Source organism: Hypanus sabinus, chromosome 16, assembly GCF_030144855.1.
Source record: "Hypanus sabinus isolate sHypSab1 chromosome 16, sHypSab1.hap1, whole genome shotgun sequence".
NCBI classification, from domain to species: Eukaryota; Metazoa; Chordata; class Chondrichthyes; order Myliobatiformes; family Dasyatidae; genus Hypanus; species Hypanus sabinus.
Window position 1 is genome coordinate 42,505,177 of NC_082721.1, and position 22,612 is coordinate 42,527,788.

The following is a 22,612-nucleotide window of genomic DNA, read 5'->3' on the forward strand; positions in this document are numbered from 1 at the left end:
AGAACAGTTCGTGTTATGCAGCCATTTGCCCTCATTACAAAGCAAACATTGTGACCAGAAAACAATATACCAAGATACAAGACCATAACCATGGAACATAATGCATTCTGACGGGAAAATAAAATATCAGAATAAAAACAACTGAAACCCTGACAATACTGTCGAGGAGGGGGTACAGAAGCCTGAAGGCACACACACAGCAATTCAGGAACAGCTTCTTCATCTCTGCCATCCGATTTCTTGAAATGAATCCACGAACACTACCTCACTATTTTTTATTTGTTTTTTTTTGCACTACTTATTTTCACTTAACTACTTAATAGACCTACATATACTTCCTGTAATTCAGATTTTTTTCTCTATTTATCATATATTTCATTGTACTGTTGCCATAAAGTTAACAATGTCATGACATATGCTGGTGATATGCTGGCCCAATTTTGTGTCTGCTTCTAATGTACACATAACGTTGAGTGTGCTGAGAGAAAATGGTCACTAACAACCATGAATACAGTTCACCATGCTTTCTGTGCTGTCTATTTTTGCTTAAAACATTGAAAGAAATCAAGCAATTGTTTAGTCAAGTGGTATGTTCTGGTTGAACCTTTGAGCAACTCCTGTCACTAACCCAGTGAGTCTCATTTTCAAATGGTTAAAATTAACAGGAGGATATTTTATTACACACAAATGCAACCCTATCAGATCACCATTCAGAAGTCTGGTGACTGCAAGAGGCTATGCCACATAACGCAGACACTCAAGGTCTAAATGCTGGAGCTCCCTACCTCATAGCACTGCAAAAATATCTTCTCACATGGTGGCAGCTCACCATTACCTTTCTGAAGACAAAAGCTGTCCTTGCTAGAGAAGTGCCAACATTCCTCCCAAACACCACCTCTTGAAAAAGGTGAGAAACTTTGATGGCACGCCATTTCAAATAAACGGAAATCAAGTCAAGTCACTTCTATTGTCATTTCGACCATGACTGCTGGTACAGTACATAGTTAAAATGAGACAACATTTTTTCAAGACCATGGTGTTATATGACACATTACAAAAACTAGACTGAACTACGTAAAAAACATGTCCAGCAAACTTCAGGAAAAAACTGCCACATCATGTCGCTGACATTCTTGGTAAATAGCAATTTTCAGAGTCATAAACACTAATCTTAAACCATCTTTTCATTACACACGCAAACATTGTAGACTGCTAAGACAATTATTATAATTTTCCATTTCATCCAGCTGAACAGGCTACAGTTAAGAAGGGCCAATTTGTTTCAAACAGTATGCTTCAAATTGCAAATGCTAAGTAGGCAGCAAATACAAAACTGATGACGTTACAAGTTCCTCTGTGGACAGCAAAATTTCTAACAGCAACACCTAGCACATGAGGAGCAGCTTTCGATCTACCACATCTGGCTGGAGGACCACATCTCACCTGTGGAATGTTTCCACTCAGCTCACAGTTCAGCCATTCATGATCACATTTCCACCAATCACCAGCTCTGCTGTTCTACGACTGACCAATCCCAGCTGGTGACTCCACGTTCCTACTGTAACTGTCAAGCTTTGATGGCCACTAAAGACACATTCCAGGGTGCCAAGTTAAATCCAGAGCTTGAAACATTTGTTAATGTCTCTGATATTACAGATACACAAAAATTATAAGATTGTAGCGATGTGCCACACACAGCGCTGAAATAACGACACATTACAAGTCATTTCAAGACTAGTTTATTCAAACTTGTCGGTGCTGGTATTTAAATCCCTAGCGTCCGCCCTCTCCGGGCAGAAATGACATCGGAGGTGCATTACCAAAGTCTCCCCCCGCACGCTGGCTATTTGTGAGCCGGTTCGCCTGCGCAGAAAGTGGGTCACCACATAACACCCCCCCCAGAACCGGCAATACACCCCCCAATGTCCACAGTCTGGATCAGCCTCTGTTTGGGAGGTCTGCCTCTGCGATGCGGTGCCTGAACTTCGACCGGCTGTGCCAAGTCCACATGGGGTGGTTTGAGTCAGTCCACTGTGAAAACCTCCTCTTTTCCCCCCAATGTCCAGAACGTACGTGGATCTGTTGTTGTTGATCATCCTGAACAGCCCCTCGTACAGCCACTGTAGCGGCACCCGGTGTCCGCCCCTTCTTACAAACACAAACTTACAGATTTGCAGTTCTTTGGGTACATGGGTCGGGGTCAGTCAGTGCTGTGAAGTTGGTACGGGGGGCCAGGATGCCGAGCCTTTCACGTAGCCTGTCCAGGACTGCTGCGGGTTCTTCCTCTTGCCCCCTTGGGGCTGGTATGAACTCTCCCGGTATGGCCAGGGGCATGCCATACACCAACTTGGCCGACAAGGCATGCAGATCCTCTTTGGGCGCTGTACAAATTCCAAGCAGGATCCAGGGAAGCTCTTCCACCCAGTTAAGTCCTCTCAGGCGGGCCATGAGAGCCGACTTCAAGTGACAGTGGAAGCGTTCCACCAGTCCGTTCGACTGTGGGTGGTAGGCAGTTGTGTGGTGCAGCTGCGTTCCCAACAGGCTGGCCACAGCCGACCACAGGCTGGAGGTGAACTGGGCGCCTCTGTCGGAGGTAATGTGGGCCGGTACCCCAAAGCGTGCTACCCAGGTTGCGATCAGTGCTCGGGCGCAGGAATCGGCAGATGTGTCGGTGAGCGGGACCACCTCTGGCCACCTCGTGAACTGGTCTACCATAGTTAGAAGGTACCGCGCTCCTCCGGACACTGGTAGGGGGCCCACTACATCCATGTGAATGTGGTCGAACCTCCGGTGGGAGGGTTCAAACTGCTGCAGCGGGGCTTTAGTGTGCCGCTGCACCTTGGCTGTTTGGCACTGCGTGCACGTTCTGGCCCATTCACTGACCCGCTTGCGAAGTCCGTGCCACGCGAACTTGCTGGAGACCAGCTGGACGGTTGTCCTGATAGATGGGTGCACCAAACCGTGTATGGAGTCAAAAACTCGCCGCCTCCAGGCTGCCGGGACGATGGGGTGAGGTTGGCTGGTAGCCACATCACACAGGAGGGTCCTCTCACCTGGGCCTACGAGAAAGTCCTGCAGCTGCAAACCCAAGACTGTGGTCCTGTAGCTGGGCATCTCATCATCTGCCTGCTGTGCCTCCGCCAGTGCTGCATAGTCCACCCCCAGGGACAGGGCCTGGACAGCTGGTCTGGAGAGTGCATCCGCCACAACGTTGTCATTCCCCAAGACATGCTGGATGTCCGTCGTGTACTCGGAGATGTAGGACAGATGTCGCTGCTGGCGAGCCGACCAGGGATCGGACACCTTCGTGAATGCGAAGGTCAATGGTTTGTGGTCTGTGAATGCGGTGAACATAACTACCTGAAGTACCTGAAATGCCGGATTGCCAGGTACAGTGCCAACAGCTTCCGGTCAAAAGCACTGTACTTGAGTTCGGGTGGTCATAGGTGCTTGCTGTAGAACACCAAGGGTTGCCAGCGCCCCTCGATGAGCTACTCCAGCACCCCACCGACTGCTGTGTTGGATATGCGTCCAGCGTGAGGGCAGTTGAAACGTCTGTTCTGGAGTGCACCAGCATCGTGGCATCTGCCAAGGCTTCCTTGGCTTTAACGAAAGCGGCCGCGGCCTCCTCGTCCCAAGTAATGTCCATGACTCTACCCAACATCAGGGTGTACAAAGGGGCGCATGATACAGGCTGCTGAGGGAAGGAAAAGGTGGTAGAAGTTCACCATACCAATGAACTCCTGCAGGCCTTTGACAGTGTTGGGCCAGGCAAAGTGGCGGATCGCATCTACCTTGGCGGGCAGAAGTGTTGCCCTGTCTTTGGTAGTCCTGTGGCCCAAGAAGTCGATGGTATCGAGACCGAACTGGCATTTGGCCGGGTTGATCGTGAGGCCGAGATCACTCAGGCAGGAGCAGAGCTGGCGGAGGTGGGATGGATGCTCCTGACGACTACTGGTGACTATAAGGATGTCGTCCAAATAGACGAACACAAATTCCAGGTCGCATCCCACCATGTCCATTAGCCACTGGAATGTATGTGTGGCATTCTTCAGGACAAACGGCATTCGGAGGAACTCGAACAGGCCAAACGGGGTAATGAGTGCTGTTTTGGGAATGTCTTCAGGGTGCACCGGGATTTGATGGTATCCCCGGACGAGGTCTACTTTGGAAAAGATTCTAGCCCTGTGCAGGTTTGCTGCAAAGTCCTGTATGTGTGGCATGGGGTAGCAGTCTGGAGTGGTAGCCTCGTTCCGTCTGTGGTAGCCGCCGCATGGTCTCCAACCCCCGGCTGCTTTGGGCACCACATGCAGGGGGGAGGCCCATGGGCTGTCGGACCTCCGTACAATCTCCAATTCCTCCATCCTCTTGAACTTCTCCTTCGCCAGGCGGAGCTTTTTCGGGGGGAGCCTTCGTGCGCAGACATGGAGGGGTGGTCCCTGGGTCGGAATGTGGTGCTGTACCCCGTGTCTGGGCATGGCTGCCGTGAACTGCGGTGCCAGAATCGATGGGAAGTCCGCCAGGATTCTGGTGAATTCATTGTCCAAGAACCTGATGGAGTCCAGGTGTGGGGCCGGCAACTTGGCTTCACCCAGGGAGAATGTCTGGAAAGTCTCGGCATGTACCAGTCTTTTCCCTTGCAAGTAGACCAGCAGGCTGTGAGCTCGCAAGAAGTCCGCCCCCAGGAGTGGTTGGGCCACGGTGGCCAGTGTGAAGACCCACGTGAACCGGCTGGCACCGAACTGCAGCTGCACTGTGCGGGTGCCGTAGGTCTGTATCGTGCTGCTGTTTGCGGCCCTCAGGGTGGGTCCCGGCTTCCTGTTGTGGGTGTCGTACCCGGTCGGAGGCAAAATGCTGATCTCCACTCCAGTGTCGACCAAAAAGCAGCGTCCCGAGTGTTTGTCCCAGACGTACAAGAGGCTGTCCTGGTGGCCAGCCGCCATAGTCATTAGCGGCAACTGGCCCTGGCCCTGGCTCTTGCAGAGCGGGTGACAACGGCAGGCTTTTGTGTCCCACCGCTGGTGGTAGAAACACCACTGTTCACTATCCTCCTCACTCCTGCCTCTGTGTAGTGTGCGCTCCCTTGCCAGGCCTGGTCTGGTCTGCTGTGGCACGTGGCCTGGTAATCTGACCAACGGACACCACGCTCTCCCTCTTGGCTTGCCTCAGCACATCTGCCCGGGCAACGACCTTCCAGGGGTCACTGAAATCTGCGTCAGCCAGCAGTAGATATATGTCCCCGGGCAGTTGCTCCAGGAACGCTTGCTCGAACATGAGGCAGGGCTTGTGTCCGTCACCCAGGGACAGTCGTTGCTGACGGCAGTCTGTCTCCTAAACCGTCCAGGTGAAGCAGGCAGGCACCCTGCTCACGCCATGAGAGGCCAAAGGTCCCAATGAGCAGCGCTTTGAATGCTTCATATTTGCCTTCTTCCAGGGGCGACTGTATGAAATCCACAACCTGGGCGGCCGTCTGCTGGTCAAGGGCGCTCACCACGTGGTAGTAACACGTGGAATCAGAAGATATCTGCCAAATTTGGAACTGGGCTTCTGCTTGGCTAAACCACACGCGTGGTTGCAGCATCCAGAAAGTTGGCAGTTTGAGCGAAACTGCGTGAACAGATGAAGAGTCGGTCATTTTTGGTCCAAATCCCATTTGGACCGTCGGGGTCACCGATGTAGCGATGTGCTACACACAGCGCTGAAATAACGACACGCAGTCGGTAAGTCGTTTCGAGACTAGTTTATTCAAACTTGGCGGTGCTGGTATTTAAATCCTTAGCGCCCGCCCTCTCCGGGTGGAAATGACGTCAGAAGTGCATTACCAAAGTCTGTCCCCGTACGCTGGCTATTTGTGAGCCGGTTCGCCTGTGCAGAAAGTAGATCGCCACAAGATAAAACTATTAGAAATGCAATTCAAATTTTAAATCAGCAACACAGTAAGGAAATAGAACACGGAACAGTACAGCACATGAACAGGTCCTTCAGCCCACAATGTTGTGCCAAACCAATTAAATTATAGCAAATGGCCAATTAATCTCTCCTGCATACACAATGCCCTTATCCTTCAATTTTTCTCGCATTTACGTGCCCATCTAAATGTCTCTTATAAGTCCCTAATGTATCTGCCTCTACCACCCTAGGCAGCACTTTCCGGGCACCCACCACTCTTCATGCAAAAAAAATCTTGCCCAACACATCTCTTTTGAAATTATTGCCTCTCACCTTAATTGCATGCCTTCTGGCATTAGTCATTTCAATCCTGGGAAAAAGATACTGTCTGTCTACTGTACAGTATCTACTCCCCTCAAATTCTTATAACCCTCTATCAGAACTCCCCTCAGCCTTCACCACTCCAAAGACAAAACTCGTTTGTCCAAGTTCTCATTAAAACACATGCCCTCTAATCCAGAAATAGACCTCTATTCAGCCTCGACATTCTTCCTGTACTGGGGCAACCAGAAATGTATGCAATACTCCAGATGCGACCCAACCAGTGTTTTATTGTGCTATATTCTTTGCCAGGCTTCTGTGCTAGCCACAACACTACCAATCTTCATATCATATACAAATGTATAAGCCCACCCATCTATAGTTTTATCCAGGACATTTATATGCATCACAAACAGCAGACATCCCACTACATATGCCTGCTGAACACTACTAATCATGAATCACCAGCTAGAATAAGTCCCTTCAACCACTACTATGGACACTCCAGTTCTGACTCTAAACAGCCAATTCACCATAGATCCCATGCATCCTTTAGATGAGCTTTCCATAAGGGACCTTGTCAAACATCTTATTAAAATCCACTCAGACAGCATCCACAGCTCTGCCTTCATCAATCTCTCTGGTCACCTTGTCAAAAATCTCAATCAAGTTAGTAAGACACGACTTGCTCCACACAAAGCTATGCTGGCTCTCCCTAATTAGGCCATGATTTTCCAAATGCTCATAAATCCTATCACTAAGAATTCTCTCCAACAACTTCCCTACTACTGATGCAAGACTCACAGGTCTATAGTTTCCAGGATATTTCCTGGTTCCCTTCTTGAATAATGGATGGAGCTTCCAGGACTGAACACCATCTATTCCAGTAGATTCAGGAGGAAAGCAATCAGCATAACCAGAGAAACCACACACCCTGGCCACTCCCTGTTTGACCCATCTCCATCCAGCAAAAGGTTCAGGACACTAAAAGCCAGAAAAAATAGACTGAGAAACAGCTTCTACCCCAGAGCTGTGGCCTCCATCACACCACTCCCACAGAACAATGACGGAAACTGTGAGCACACACAAGGACTCAAATACTTGCACTAATGGCACTTTGTGCATTACTGTGACATTCTGGTGCTGCTGTAACTTATTTTCTGCTACTTATCTATTTAATACTGTTTTTCTATTACTGTCTTTTTTTTATCTACCGTTTTGTTTGATTGCCTGAGAGGAAGCCAAACAGAGTTTCATTGTACCTATGTATAATGACAATAAAGATCATTCAATTCAATTCAATGTTAGCTACTCACCATTTCTCCAGGATATCACCTGTGGCTAAAGGACACAAAGGTATTAATCAAGGCCGCAGAAATTTCTTCTCTTGCCTTCCTTAATAATTTATGATTAATCCTATCAGGCCTTGGGAACTTATCCACCTTAATGCTCTTTAAGAGACCCAACCTCCTTTAATTTGAAATGCCTTAGCATAGTAATACTCTCGGCACTGATCTCCCTATCCTCCATGTCCTACTGCTGTAAAGTACTCATTAAGGACCTCATCCACATCCTCCACATCCAAGCAAATAATCCCCACCTTCATTCTTAAATGGTCCTACCCTCTCCTTGGTTATCCTCTTGATCTTCATGTATGTATAGAATGCCTCAGGATTCTTTTTATTCCTACTTTCCAAAGCCTTTTCATGGTCCCTCCCGGCTTTCATAATTCCTTTGAGCTCTTTTCTGGTTTCTTTATAATCCTCAAGGGCTCTGATTCTAGTTTCTCATCTTTACATCCTTTTGGAAATGATGTTGCTGAACATGAGCCAGATCTGAACTGCTAGTTTCAAGATCCAGAAACTGATGAAATCTGAAATTGTTGCTTTGTGCTGGACTCAGAGTTTGGAGAGTCACACTGCCAGCGTGGAGTGCATTACTCCTTCATGGCTGTTGGGATTGCTTATTTGAGACTGTCTGCACAAAACTGTGCATCGCTGGGTCAGGATCCAGAAATCTGAGAATCCAAGTGCAACTCAGCTTTAACTTCTGCCCTCAGCAGTTTTAAGTGGATTTCAGAGATGGTAAAAAAAAATCTTGTCTACCAGTCATTTCCTCAAGACTATCCATTTTCAGTGAGGAAGTGAAAAAGAATGTAAACCTGTGAGTTGGTTTAAAAGGGTATTGAGAAGGACAGGAAGAAAGAGAGAAAACAGGGTTTTCACTTACCCAATATTAGCAAGAATGAGAAATTTTCAGTATAAACTCCAACCAATGGAAATCATGTTGCCAGTGTTTTGACCCTGAATGAGATTATAAACTATCTATTCCTACAAGACAAATAAGGCTCCTGGAAGCAATAGCTTACTGATCACATTGTACTTGACTCTGAAAGACTGGATGAACTTAGATCTAGAAAAAGGCCATTTACCCCACCACATCAACCAGTGGGTACACACCTGCATTAATCCCATCTTCCAGCCCATAACAACTGGCCTTTCATGCTTGGGTAATTCAAGTCTCCACCTAGACACTTGTTAAATGATGTCAGCAAGTAAGTTTCCATCATTCTCTCCACGTGGCGGTCCAGGTAGTCACTTCCTGAGTGAAAAGGATTTGCCATCAGAACATATCTAAATTTCTTACGCCTTGGAGGAATTTATGGCCTCAGAATTTATTCACTTCTGATTAGTGTAGAATGCTATGCTTCTAGCAGGCTGCAAGTAAAAATCCATGAGTTACGCTGAAGTTGCATAAGACGGTGGTGAGAACAAATCTGGAGTATTGTGTTCAGTTCCAGTCACCTACCAAAGAGAAGATATCAATAAGGTTGAAAGATACAGAGAAAACTTACAGGGATGTTGCCGGGGCTTAATGACCTGAGTTATAAGGAAAGGTTGAATAGGTTTGGACCTTATTCCCTCGAGCATAAGAGAATGAGGAGAAATTTAATATAGGTATACAAAATTATGAGCATATAGATAGGTAAATCTAAGCAGACTTTTTCTATTGAGATTGGGCGAGACTAGAACTAGAGGTCAGAGGTTACAGGTGAAAGGTGAAATATTTAAGGAGAACCTGAGTGGGAGCTTCTTCACTCAGAGGGTGTTACAAGTATGGAACGAGCTGTCAGTGGAAGTGTCGAATACAGGTTCAATTGCAATTTTCACATCTGGGGAAGTATATGAATAGGAGGGTACAGACGGCAATGGTCCGGGTATGAACAGATGAACGAGGCAGAATAACAATTCACCATGGACTAGATGAATGCTGTGCTGTAGTGCTCTACGACTCTATGGATGACTTGTAAGTGGTTTACTGAAAAGAGGAAAATATTTTAAAAGAAATATTTTGTATTAAAATACAAATTTAAAACATGTAGGTTTAACTTAATTGAAATTTTTAAATTCCAGAAGAAAACTGGGATTAAAAATTCCCAAGTTCATTTGGGAAAAAATGATACAAGACAGAAACCAATTTTGCACAGAAGAAGAGCAAGACTGAAAAATCAATCACGCTGGACTACCTGGCATCCATCTTGGCACTGATTCCAGACATTCACAGTCTAGACAAACTTACCAAGTATTTCTTACAAACATCTGGGGACTGATGGCTAAATTGGGAAGGTTGTTAAGATTGTTAACAGACTTGTTAAGCAATATCAAGTGGAATTCACACTTACAGTATTACACTGTACATACTATATGCCTGACTACTCCATTACAGTCCTTTGATAAATTTTGTCCTACCAGTAAGGTATATCCACTATACAGGAAAGTACAACAGTGTACATGGGAGAGGGAGTAATCCTCAACATCGACTCCAAACCTCATGAAGATTCATGTCAGAGGGGAATAAACCCCTTCCTGATTACCAACCATCATTCCCCCTCAGCTGATCAAACATGTTGAATAACATTTAGAAGAATCTTTGAAAGCTACAAGATTTCAGACTATATCTAATGACACACTGATCAAGCTTGGCAGTCCTAACAGACAAAGATGCCATATGAACTCGTACAAACAAGCTGGAGGGACTCAGCAGTTCGGACAGCATCCGTTGAAACGCTGACTGCTCGTTTCAACGGATGCTGCCCGACCTGCTGAGTTCCTCCAGCTTGTTTGTACGTGTTGATTTGACCACAGCATCTGCAGTGTACTTTGTGGTTAAAGATGCCATATGGATCTATGGTAGATGGTGAGTGTATCAACACAAAAGATAACCCTAAATGACCTCCTGCGTTCAATCTTCTTGTGGCTGATGCATCTATAACAACTTTGATACAAATGATGACCATACGATCCTTGTAAGAAACCAAGCTCCATCTTCACATGAAGGACATGCACAATCACCTCCTCTGATGCTCATTCGAATAACCTCAGAACCCCAAATCTAACTCAAAAGTGGCCTTCCATAAAGTACTATGTACAATTAGCTGTATGTAGCTTATACAAACTGCCTACTTTATGATGATACCAGGTCCCAACCTCTGTCAAAGGGGGCAAGAGCTTCTAGCACAAAGACTATAACCCAACAGGTTACTTCCAGGACAAACACCACCCTGACTTGTAAACACATTGCCACTGCTTTGTGCCATTCAATCTGCAGCCTGGTACTCTCTCCCCAACACCATAAAGGTTACCAGTAGTTCAAGAAAGTGGCCACAAATACTGGAAGCTCAAAGACAAAATGGTACCTCACCACCAATGGCAATAGAGATGGAAATAAAATATTGACCTTCCCAGAAATATTTTCTTCCATTAAACTGTTTTTCTTAATCCACTTCACTACAAACACTTGTAAGATCTGGTTTTGAAGATAAAAGGGTAAAAAGGTGGACAAGTTTTTATTAGCAAATCCTATTGTCTGAAATTTGCGGACAACAAATGCAGCCGTCAATTCTGGGGAAATGGGTGAGTAAATGTATGTGAGCCCAGTCAGAGGAGCCAGAGCCAGAGCAATAAAGACCACCTTACTGTGATGGGATACAAATGAAAGCATGGAACATTTATCCGGCTGCTGGGGCCAGTCACCCACAATTTCCCAAAAGAAAAGCAATCCATCATTATTCTTGATTCTTCCAACTAAGTTATTAGATTTTTTATTAAAGTTAGATTATTTGCCTCACTTTTTCATAGCCAGGAAAACAGAAAGGATCACAAAAACATAGAAACATAGAAAACCTACAGCACAATACAGGCCCTTCGGCCCACAAAGCTGTGCCAAACACGTCCCTACCTGAGAAATTACTAGGCTTACCTACAGCCCTTAATTTTACTAAGTTCCATGTACCTATCTAAAAGCCTCTTAAAAGACCCTATCTTATCCACCTCCATAGCCGGCAGCCCATTCCATGCACTCACCACTCTGCGCAAAAAAACTTACCACTGACATCTCCTCTGTACCTACTCCCCAGCATCTTAAACCTGTATCCTCTTGTGGCAACCATTTCAACCCTGGGAAAAAGCTTCTTACTATACACACCATCAGTGCCTCTCATCATTTTATACACCTCTATCAGGTCACCTCTCAACCTCCTTCACTCCAAGGAGAAAAGGCTGAGTTCACTCAATCTACTCTCATAAGGCATGCTCCCCAATCCAGGCAACATCCTTGTAAATCTCCTCTGCACCCTTTCTATGGCTTCCACATCCTTCCTGTAGTGAGGCAACCAGAAATGAGCACAGTACTCTAAGTGGGGTCTGACCAGGGTCCTACATAGCTGCAAATTTACCTAACTGAAAACTGAATCTTTTCCAGCAAGAGCACAACCCAAAGTCACAGTACAAAGAATTCCTTTATGAACACCAAATCTAACTCTAACTACTTGCCACATGCATACTTCAGCTGCAATATTTTAGTCTAATTTTGAAGTGCAACCCATTAGCAAGAGTGGGATCACACTGACTTCTGCACTCAAAGTCCTCTGCAGTTCCAATGCTATCCTTACCAAACAGCCCACTTGCTCCCTCAGGTATCTTCTAACAGTGTGCTTCTAATCAACTGGTAAGTAGGGTATATGAAGTATGGGAACATAATTTGCACTCTAAAATGAGTAGGCGCATTAGTGAGCAGGAAATACTGAATCCCAGAAACAATGCAGAAGACTAGTGCAGCTTACACAATTTGCATGAATAACGCTATATAAAATAAAATTAAAGCCAGAACCTGATGCATTCATCGGCCTCACCATTCACCAAAAAGGAATTTCAGCAACTGGCAAGACAATTCTCTGCTAAATCCAAGGAGAGTCAAGCAAAGCAAAATTAACAACATTTAAGAGAATACTAAATTTCAGGAAAAGCTTGTAAATATTTTCCTTTGGGATTCAAATTGCTGGCAATTAGTTAACCTTCTACTTAAATTTCATTGAACTCTTCATGGGAGAAAAGCAGTTTTCCCAAACTGATTTCTTTCTTATTACAAACTCAACCTGCCAGTGCACTAAAATGTATTAGGAAAAGACTGAATAATCAGGTAATGGAATAGGTCAAGCTATTTACAATACTGATCAGCAATCTTCACTGTTAGCAGATAACATTACGTCAAAGTTCAAAGTAAATTTATTATCAAAGTGCATGTATGTCATGCTGGGATTCATTTTCTTGCAGGCATTCAAAATGAAGAAATACAATAGAATCAATGAACAACCATACACAAAGACTGATAACCAACCAATGTGCAAAAGACAAACTGTATAAATACAAAAACATGGTACTAAGTAAATAAGTAATGCTGAGCACTAGAGCCCACAGGTTGTGTTCAATGTGTTGAGGTGAGTGAAGTTATGCACAGGAGCCTGATGGTTGAAGGGTCATAACTGTCCCTGAACCTGGAGGTGTGGTTCCCAAGATTCCTGTACATCCTTCCTGATGTCAGCAGTGAGAATAGATTATGGTCTAGATGGTGGGGTCCTTGATGATAGATGCTGCTTTCTTGTGGCAGCATTCCTTGTAGTACCCAAAGGAAGGAAGGGCTTTTCCTGTTATGGACTGGGCTGTATCTATCATTTTTTGTAGGCTTTTCAATTCTTGAGCATTGGTGCATCCGTAGCACACTATGATGCAACCAGTCAGGGTACTCTGCACCATGCATCTATAAAAGTTTGTCAAAGTTTTAGATGACATGCCAAATCTGTCCAAACTAAGGACAGGCGCTGCTCTGTCTTCTTTGTAATGGCACTTATGTGCTGGTCACAAGACAGATCCCCCAAAATGATAATACCAAGGAACTTAAAGTTACTGAGCCTTTCCATCTCTGATCCCCAATGAGAATTCTGTTTTTTTTTGGTTCCCAATTAGCTTTTCGGTTTTGCCGACATAGCTGTAACAACATTCAACCAGATTTTCAGTCTCCCTCCTATATGCCATGTCCTCATCATTTCCATGAAGGTCTATCTAATGAGCTGTTTGAGTATCCATGCATGCATGTAAACACAGCAATAACGGTAAGTGAAAGATAGCTACACATGATTACTGGCACATTTGTATTGGAAATCCTGCCAATAACATGCGACCTACAGTATATATTAGGAAAATTTGGAACCGTATTAGCGCAACCCTTTGTGGGCAATATTAAAACCGGTGAATGGAAGCAGCACAGAGATCATCAAATGCAGACAGCACTGGTTATAGTTGATACATTAACAAAGGGCAAAAGAGTTTAGATCAGGTCTTAATTACCTGTCTGTTGTATATTTACATCACAATAGGTTAAAGTTCACTCACCAATTTACAGGTTTGGTAGGGTTGCAATTCGTATTAACAGCAATAGTAGCAAAAGCTAAAAAACCTCTTGCATTTTCTGTGTCATCACAGCCTATACATTGCAGCTAAGTGCTACATACACCATAGTTACCAGACAAAGCCCTGTAAGTCACATTTACAAGTACAATACATCCACAGTTCTCAAATGGCATATTATATGTACATGTAATTTGAAATTGCAGCTGGAATATTCAAGATTTTAAATAAAGATGTCATTTATGAACCACTGAGTTGGTTCACTAGACCACAAGTTATTTTTAAGTTCAGTTTGATGCCGTGTGTTGCAGTATACTAAGGGTTGTAAAAATATTAGAAAGTTTGAACAATTCCAAATGACATTTAACTCTGAGTCACAGCATGTAAGGTGTCTGTACAAGTTAAGCATCGTAGGTTTGTTAAATGTTTACTAGATTCTTACACTAGTGGCACAAGAACAAATAATTAAAAAGTTTGTCTGTCCCTATGTCTCTCACTATGCTTGTGGATTGAAGCCCTATTTATCAACACAAACACAAGAAAAACTGCAGATGCTAGAAATTCAAGCAACACACAAAATGCTGGTGGAACGCAGGCAGGCCAGGCAGCATCTACAGGAACACAAAAATACAACTGCAGATGCTGTGGATCAAAGAATACGAACACAACGCTGTAAGAACTCAGCAGGTCAGGCAGCATCAGTGAGAAAAGAGTAGCCAAGGTTTCGGGCCGAGACTTTCGCCATCTTCAACAGGACCCCACCACCGTGCACATCCTTCCCTCCCTGGCCCCCTCAGCTTTTCGCAGGAATCATTCCCTCCGTGACTATCTGGTCAACACGTCCCACCGCAGAACTCCCACCTGGCACTTATCCCTGCAAGCGCAAATGCTACACCTGTCCCCACACCTCCCCCCTTACCACCATTCCGGGCCCAAGACAGTCCTTCCAGGTGAGGCAACACTTCACCTGCAAGTCTGCTGGAGACGTCTATTGCATCTGGCGGCTCCCGGTGCGGCCTCCTCTGCATCGGCAAGACCCAACACAGATTGGGGGACCGCTTCATTGAGCACCTACGCTCCATCCATCACAACAGACAGGACCTCCCGGTTGCCACCCACTTCAACTCTGCCTCTCATTCCCATTTGGAGATAGATAGATAGATATACTTTATTCATCCCCAAGGGGAAATTCAACATTTTTCCAGTGTCCCATACACTTATTGTAGCAAAACTAATTACATAGTATTTAACTCAGTATAAATATTATATGCATCTAAAATCACCCTCCCAAAAAGCATTAATAAATAGCTTTTAAAAAGTTCTTAAATAGTTTACTAAAGTGCATTGAGTGGTAACTTAAGCTTAGTCCTAACCCCGGCACTTAACATGTCATGCCCCTGGTGGTTGAATTGTAGAGCCAAATGGTGTTGGGGAGTAATGATCTCTTCATCCTGTCTGAGGAGCATTGCATTGACAGCAACCTGCCGCTGAAGCTGCTTCTCTGTCTCTGGATGGTGCTGTGCAGAGGATGTTCAGGGTTTACCATGATTGACCGTAGCCTACTCAGCGCCCTCCGCTCTGCCACCGATGTCATACTCTCCAGTTCTGTGCCCACGACAGAGACCGCCTTCCTTACCAGCTTATTAAGACGTGAGGCGTCCCTCTTCTTAATGCTGCCTCCCCAGCACGCCACCACAAAGAAGAGGGCGCTCTCCACAACTGACCGATAGAACATCTTCAGCATCTCACTACAAAACATTGAATGATGCCAGCATATGTCCATACATGGCCTCCTCTACTGCCATGATGAGGCCAAACTCAGGTTGGAGGAGCAACACCTCATCTACCATCTGGGTTGCCTCCAGCCTGGTGGTATGAACACTGAATTCTCCAATTTCTGGTAATTCCCTCCCCCCCCCCCCTTATCCCAGGTCCCTCTCTGCCTCTCTCCCCTTTCAGCTTTCTGCTTCTTTATCTCTACAGTTGTTTCATGCTTATCCCCTCCTCCTCCATCTTTCCTCTGATTGGTTTTCCACCTGGCGCCTCTAGGCGTCCCTCCCCTCCCCTATTTCTATTACTGGGCTTTGGTCCCCTCTTCCCCCTCCCCCCCATTCCTGATTAAAGGTCTCAGCCCGAAACGCTGGCTACTCTTTTCTCATGGATGCTGCCTGACCTGCTGAGTTCTTCCAGCGTTGTGTTTGTATTCTCAGCATCTATAGAAAGAAATACAGTCCACATTTCGGGCCAAGACCCTTCATCAGGACTAACTGAAAGGAGAGATAGTAAGAGATTTGAAAATGGGAGAGGGGAGGGGAGATTCGAAATGATAGGAGAAGACAGGAGGGGGAGGGATGAAGCTAAGAGCTGGAAAGTTGATTGGCAAAAGGGATACAGAGCTGGACAAGGGGAGGATCATGGGATGGGAGGCCTAGGGAGAAAGAAAGGGGGAGGGTAGCACCAGAGGGAGATGGAGAGCAGGGAAGGAGTGATTGTGAGAGGGACAGAGAGAGGAAAAAAATGGGTTGGGGGGGGAAGAGATAGATAGATGAAAGACTGGGGTAAGAAGGGGAGGAGCGGCATTAACGGAAGTTAGAGAAATCAATGTTCATGCCATCAGGTTGGAGGCGACCCAGATGAAAAATAAGATGTTGTTCCTCCAATCTGAGTGTGGCTTCATCTTGACAGCAGAGGCAGCCATGGATTGACATTTCAGAATGGGAATGGGATGTGGAATTAAAATGTGTGGTCACTGGGAGATCCTGCTTTCTCTGGCGGACAGAACGTAGGTGTTCAGTGAAACGATCTCCCAGCCTGCGTCGGGTGCTCCCGGTGTGGCGTTCTATACTCCAACTGGATCCCACCAAGCACATCTTTCCCTCTGCCCCTCTTTCTGCTTTCTGCAGGGATCGCTCCCATGTGACTCCCTTGTCCATTTGTTCTCCCCCCCCCCCCCCCCACCATCCCTTCCCACCAATCTCCCTCCCGGCACTTATCCTTGTAAGTGGAACAAATGCTCTTACGCTTCGTCCCTCACCACCATTCAGGGCCCCAGACAGTCCTTCCAGGTGAGGCGAGACTTCACCTGTGAGTCAGCTGGTGTGATATACTGCGTCTGCTGCTCCTGGTGTGGCCTTCTATATATTGGTGAGACCCAACACAGGCTGGGAGACCGTTTCACTGAACACCTACACTCTGTCTGTCAGAGAAAGCAGGATCCCCCCCCCCCCCCGGCCACATATTTTAATTCCACGTCCCATTCCCATTCTGATATGGCTATCCAAGGCCTCCTCTGCTGTTAAGATGAAGCCACACTCAGGTTGAAGGAACACCACCTTATATTCCATCTGGGTAGCCTCCAACCTGATGGCATGAACATTGATTTCTCTAACTTCCGTTAATGCCTTTCCTCCCCTTCTTATCCCATCCCTTATTTATTTATCTATCCCCTCTTTTTTTCCTCTCTCTGTCCCTCTCACAATCACTCCTTCCCTGCTCTCCATCTCCCTTTGGTGCTACCCTCCCCCTTTCTTTCTCCCTAGGCCTCCTGTCCTATGATCCTCCCCTTCTTCCAGTTTTGTATCCCTTTTGCCAATCAACTTTCCAGCTCTTAGCTTCGTACCTCCCCCTCCTGTCTTCTCCTATCATTTCAGATCTCCCCCTCCCCCCTCAAATATCTTACTATCTCTTCTTTCAGTTAGTCCTGACGAAGGGTCCTGGCCCAAAATGTTGACTCTACTTCTACTTATAGATGCTGCCTGGCCTATTGCATTCCACTAGCATTTTGTATGTGTCCCTATTTATTAAGGTACCTTTCGCTCAGTTCTGAGGACTTCAACTAGACCAAGGAATAGTGTGCCTTAGTACCTAGGACAAATCCGGGGTGATTTCACGAGTTGAAATTCAGAGTTCCCCCGACAACAGCAACAATCAAGTGGAGACTTTGAATTGTGAGCCCTAAAATCTTTGCAACTTACTATGTAGTATTTTATGTGATATATTTGTGCTGTTTTATGATAGTAAATTAGGCTTAAGTTACTTTGTGGTGCTTGTATGCTTATTACCACATTTTCTAGACAATCAAATTTGTTTGTGGCTGATCATCCCAGCCCATTACATGCCATACAAGAGACAAGGCCTAGCAGAGAAAAACATGGTCACATATGTTTAGAATGCAATACTGAAGCAATGCCAGAATGTTGGCACTGGAACTGTAATGACTAGTGAATAGCAGATCACCAAACTTAAAAGTTTACAAGGTCTTTGCTCGTCCAATGAAATTCAATTGAACTTACTTGATCATAAAATAATCCATGGATTCAGAATTTCAGCAGGCTCAAAGCAAAAAATACCAAATTTCTTGCTGGAATCTGGTTGATTTTTGGTGATCTTAAATATCTTTGAACTTCCACAATATAATACAACAGGAGCATGTTCACAAGCTTTAGCCCTAGAGCATAAAGGAGTACCAAAACTCTTACATGCAAATCTTTGGTTGTTTCACAGTGCGCAATACAGAAGAACTTCAACAATAACTAACAAATTAATGACGCATTTAAAAATTTTTATTTGCGGCTTTATTCCTCTGAATCTCTGAATGACAATATCTCTGTTGATCAATTTTTACAGAATCTGAATATCCCCTCACTTTCATCTGATTTCAAAGCCAAACTCAATGCGCCTATGTCATTAGAAGAAATATCTACTGCAATTTCCGCACTGTCCTCAGGGAAATCTCCTGGACCTGATGGGTTCCCTGTAGAATTTTATAAATCATTCTCTTCTCTTCTTTCTCCTCAGTTACTTCCAGTATTACCTGACTCGTTTAATTACGGCAAATTGCCACCCTCTTTCAGTGAAGCATCTATTATTCTTCTTTTAAAAAAGGGCAAAGACCCAACAGAGTGCTCCTCGTATAGGCCGATCTCTCTGCTCAATGTTGATGTAAAGATCTTAGCTAAAGTTTTGGCTCATAGATTAGAAACCGTCATTCCCTCCATTATCTCTGATGACCAAACAGGCTTTATTAAAAACCGTTTCCCTTTTTTTAACATTCGGCGTCTATTTAATATCTTATACTCACCTCCAACTGGGATTCCTGAATGTGTTATTTCCCTCGATGCGGAGAAAGCATTTGATTGCAGTTTTAGAAAAATTTGACCTTGGCCAAAGTTTCATCTCTTGGATCCATTTGCTGTACCTGTGTCCTACTGCCACTGTTTTAACCAATTTTCAGAAATCCCAAGTATCTAATCTCAAATGTGGCACCCGCCAGGGATGCCCCTTAAGTCCCTTTCTCTTTCATTTGGCTATGGAACCTCTGGCGATAGCATTTCGAAACTGCCCTGAATTGACTGGGATTTGGAGAGGGGGTGTTCAGCATAAAGTTTCTCTCTATGCTGATGACTTATTACTCTTTCTCTCAAATCCGTCTACATCCTTACCTCTAATGCTTTCACTTCTTGACCAGTTTAGCCAGATCTCTGGCTATAAACTTAATTTACATAAGAGTGAACTTCTCCCAATTAATAAAGAAGCACAAGAACTAACATTTCATGATCTCCCTTTTAAAGTAGTTCATAATCAATTTACTTATCTTGGAATTACAGTCACAAGGAAGTTTAAAGATCTCTTTCGTGAAAACTTTGCCGATCTTTCATATGCTATAAAACAGAGTCTGGTACAATGGTCACCTCTATCTATGTCTTTGGTAGGTCGTATTAATGTTGTTAAAATGTATGTTCTCCCCAAATTTTTATACCTATTTCAATCTATCCCAATTTTTATTCCTAAATCTTTTTTGATTCCTTAGACTCTAATTATTTTGTCATATCTGTGGCAGAATAAGCGCTCTAGAATTAATAAAATCCATCTCCAAAACTCTATAAAAGAGGGTGGCATGCCTTTACCTAACTTTCGTTTATATTATTGGGCAGCTAATATACGTTGTGCTACCTTCTGGTCTTTCTTCCATGGCCAACCCGAGTGCCCTAACTGGGTGGCGATGGAGCTGAGCTCCACTAAAGAATTATCTATCTCTGCACTTCTTGGCTCTGCACTCCCTAGTAGTCTGCCCAGATCAATAGCTAATCCTCTTGTTAGACACACTTTGCATATATGGGCTCAGATCAGGAAATACTATGGTTTCCAGGGGTTTTCCGTTTCCAGCCCTATTGCTCATAATCAGCTTTTTTTACCTACTACATACGATTCAGCATTCCAGGTTTGGTATAGGAAGGGCATTAGACATTTTGAAGATCTTTTCATTGATAATCGCTTCGCTTCTTTTCAGCAGCTCTCTGTTAAGTTCAATCTGCCCAATGCTCATTTTTTCAGATATCTCCAAATCCGACACTTTATTGCTCCTTTAATTCCTAACTTTCCTGAAATGCCTGCGAAAAATGGTATGGACCTATTTCTTTCCATGAATCCACTAGGTAAAGGCTTAATATCAATCATCCGAGATAAACTAGCAGCCTTACGACGGGCCCCCATGGATAAAATCAAAATGGCCTGGGAGAAGGATTTAAATATCTCCTTATCTGAGGAGAGCTGGGATTCAGTTCTCAAATCGGTTAACTCAACCTCTCTTTGTGCTCGCCACTGCCTTTTACAATTTAAGATTGTTCATAGAGCCCATTTGTCTAAATCTAAACTATCTCGATTCTACCCTAGCGTTAGTCCGCTCTGTGATAAATGCAAGAGGGGCGTGGCCTCTCTCATCCATATGTACTGGTTCTGTCCTAGCTTAGAGAAATTCTGGAAAGATGTCTTCACTACGTTATCGTGTATTCTGAATCAGCAGCTAGAACCAAACCCCTTAATTGCTCTGTTTGGTTTTTGGGGCGAGACAGATTTATGTCTGGGTCCGACCAAATGCTGAATATTATCCTTTGCCTGTCTCCTGGCTAGACGCTTGATCCTCCTCAGATGGAGAGATGTTGCCCCGCCCACTCATGTTCAATGGCTTAACGACATTGTGGCCTGTTTGGACCTCGAAAAAATTCATTATTCAGTTCTCAATTTGGATCTAAAGTTCCATAAGGTCTGGGGACCTTTTATCGAGTACTTTCATAACCTTCCTCTTGACTAGGGTTTTTTTTTCTTTTCGGTCCCTTGCTTCCAGCTCTTTTTTTTTCTGGTAGAAGGCATTATTACCCTCTGTTGCTGAGTGTATTCACAGTCTGGGAGTTTGGCTGTCCTGATTTATACTCTTTATATTGTGTTGTGGTTGGTCTGGAGTTGCTGTTGTTTTTTTCTTGTGTTGTGGGGCTTGGGGAGGACACTCAGCTTACTTGTCTTTAATTCAGGTGACTTTTTTTTGCTAAATTCTCTTCCTTTGTAGCATATTGTTATTGTATGCTTAATTTTGCACTGTTTTAATGTTCCTCATTGGGATTTGGGGTTTTTAATTTGTAAAATGTTTTGAAAAACTAATTTTAAAAAAGTTTAAATAAATAAATAATAACTAGCAACATCAACTTCAAAGAAAAAAACAAACCGCAACTCACAACTGCAAAAAGGGAAAATGTATGGAGAGATTCTCCACAGAATCACTATGGGTAGAAGTCGAAAACAGGAAGGGAGCAATTATTCTCATGCAAGCATTTTGTAGATTCTGTCTCTCACCCCTCCCAATCCCAATAATAAAAGAGATGGTAAGGAGCAAATAGGAGGCAGATTTTGGAAAGGTACAAAAACAAAAATAACAGATTTGTTGTTGTTATGGGTGACTTCAACTTCTAAAATACTAACTCTTTACTGACAAATACTGATTCTTTGTGCAAAAGATTTAGATGAGGCAGAATTTGTTTGTTGGGTTTATTGGAGTATAAAAGTTGAATTGTTTGCTGTGTAACCAAAACTATGTAGTCAGCTTTGAACTTGCTATTTGCTATGCATGTATCCAACATAGTATGAGAATGAAATCTTAAGAATGTAGAAGATAATGGGGTGTTAATGAGAAGTAGCTAAGAGATGTAGATTAGAACATGATTAAGTCAATGGGTAGAAACAATAGTGGCTGATGTACTTGTGATAAACAACTGCAGACCAATTGGATATGCTAATGCTACTAAACCAGGAGATTGCTATAAAAAATGCTATGTACAAGGATAGGTGGGCAATCAGCAACTAGCTCAATGACTGTCTTCAGCTTTTGATTTGCAAGTTTAACCCTTCTTGAAGAATCTTCTGCATCTCCTGGTCGTTTGTGGGGCACGAGAAACCACGACAAAATTGGCGACCGTGACAGGACCAGAAAGAGACCCGTGGAAAGGAAACGGCAGATTGGGGACACTTTTCAGTCATCTAGGGATCCCCACAAGGCTAACAGAATTAAGGGTGCACCCAAACAAAAGGTAAGCGCTTTTTGTGACAATTTGGACTAAGAATTCTGTTGGTTTTGGGGAGGTCTCAGAATCTCAGAAGTGTGGAACCATTGCCGGAGGGTCTCCCCAGTCCAAAGAATCTGGCAGAATTGAGGGTTAACAGGAGGCTCAGAGGATTGATCAGGAACACTGCAGTGAGAGTAAGTACAAATAAGCTAATAAGAAGAGAAGAAAAATTCCACGTGGTGTTGGTAAATCCCTGTGGATACCGCTTTGTATGAAATGAAGGTCTGAACGGGCAGGGAAAGGAAAACTAGAGAAAATCCTCGTGGA

At 44.3% G+C, this 22,612-nt stretch overlaps 1 protein-coding gene across 5 annotated transcripts in view; it reads right to left on the reverse strand.

Moving 5' to 3' along the window:
* The window catches only part of kdm4b (lysine (K)-specific demethylase 4B), a 558,544-nt gene that overhangs the window by 467,036 nt on the left and 68,896 nt on the right, over nucleotides 1-22,612 (reverse strand). The gene's annotated exons all lie outside the window — the stretch shown is intronic.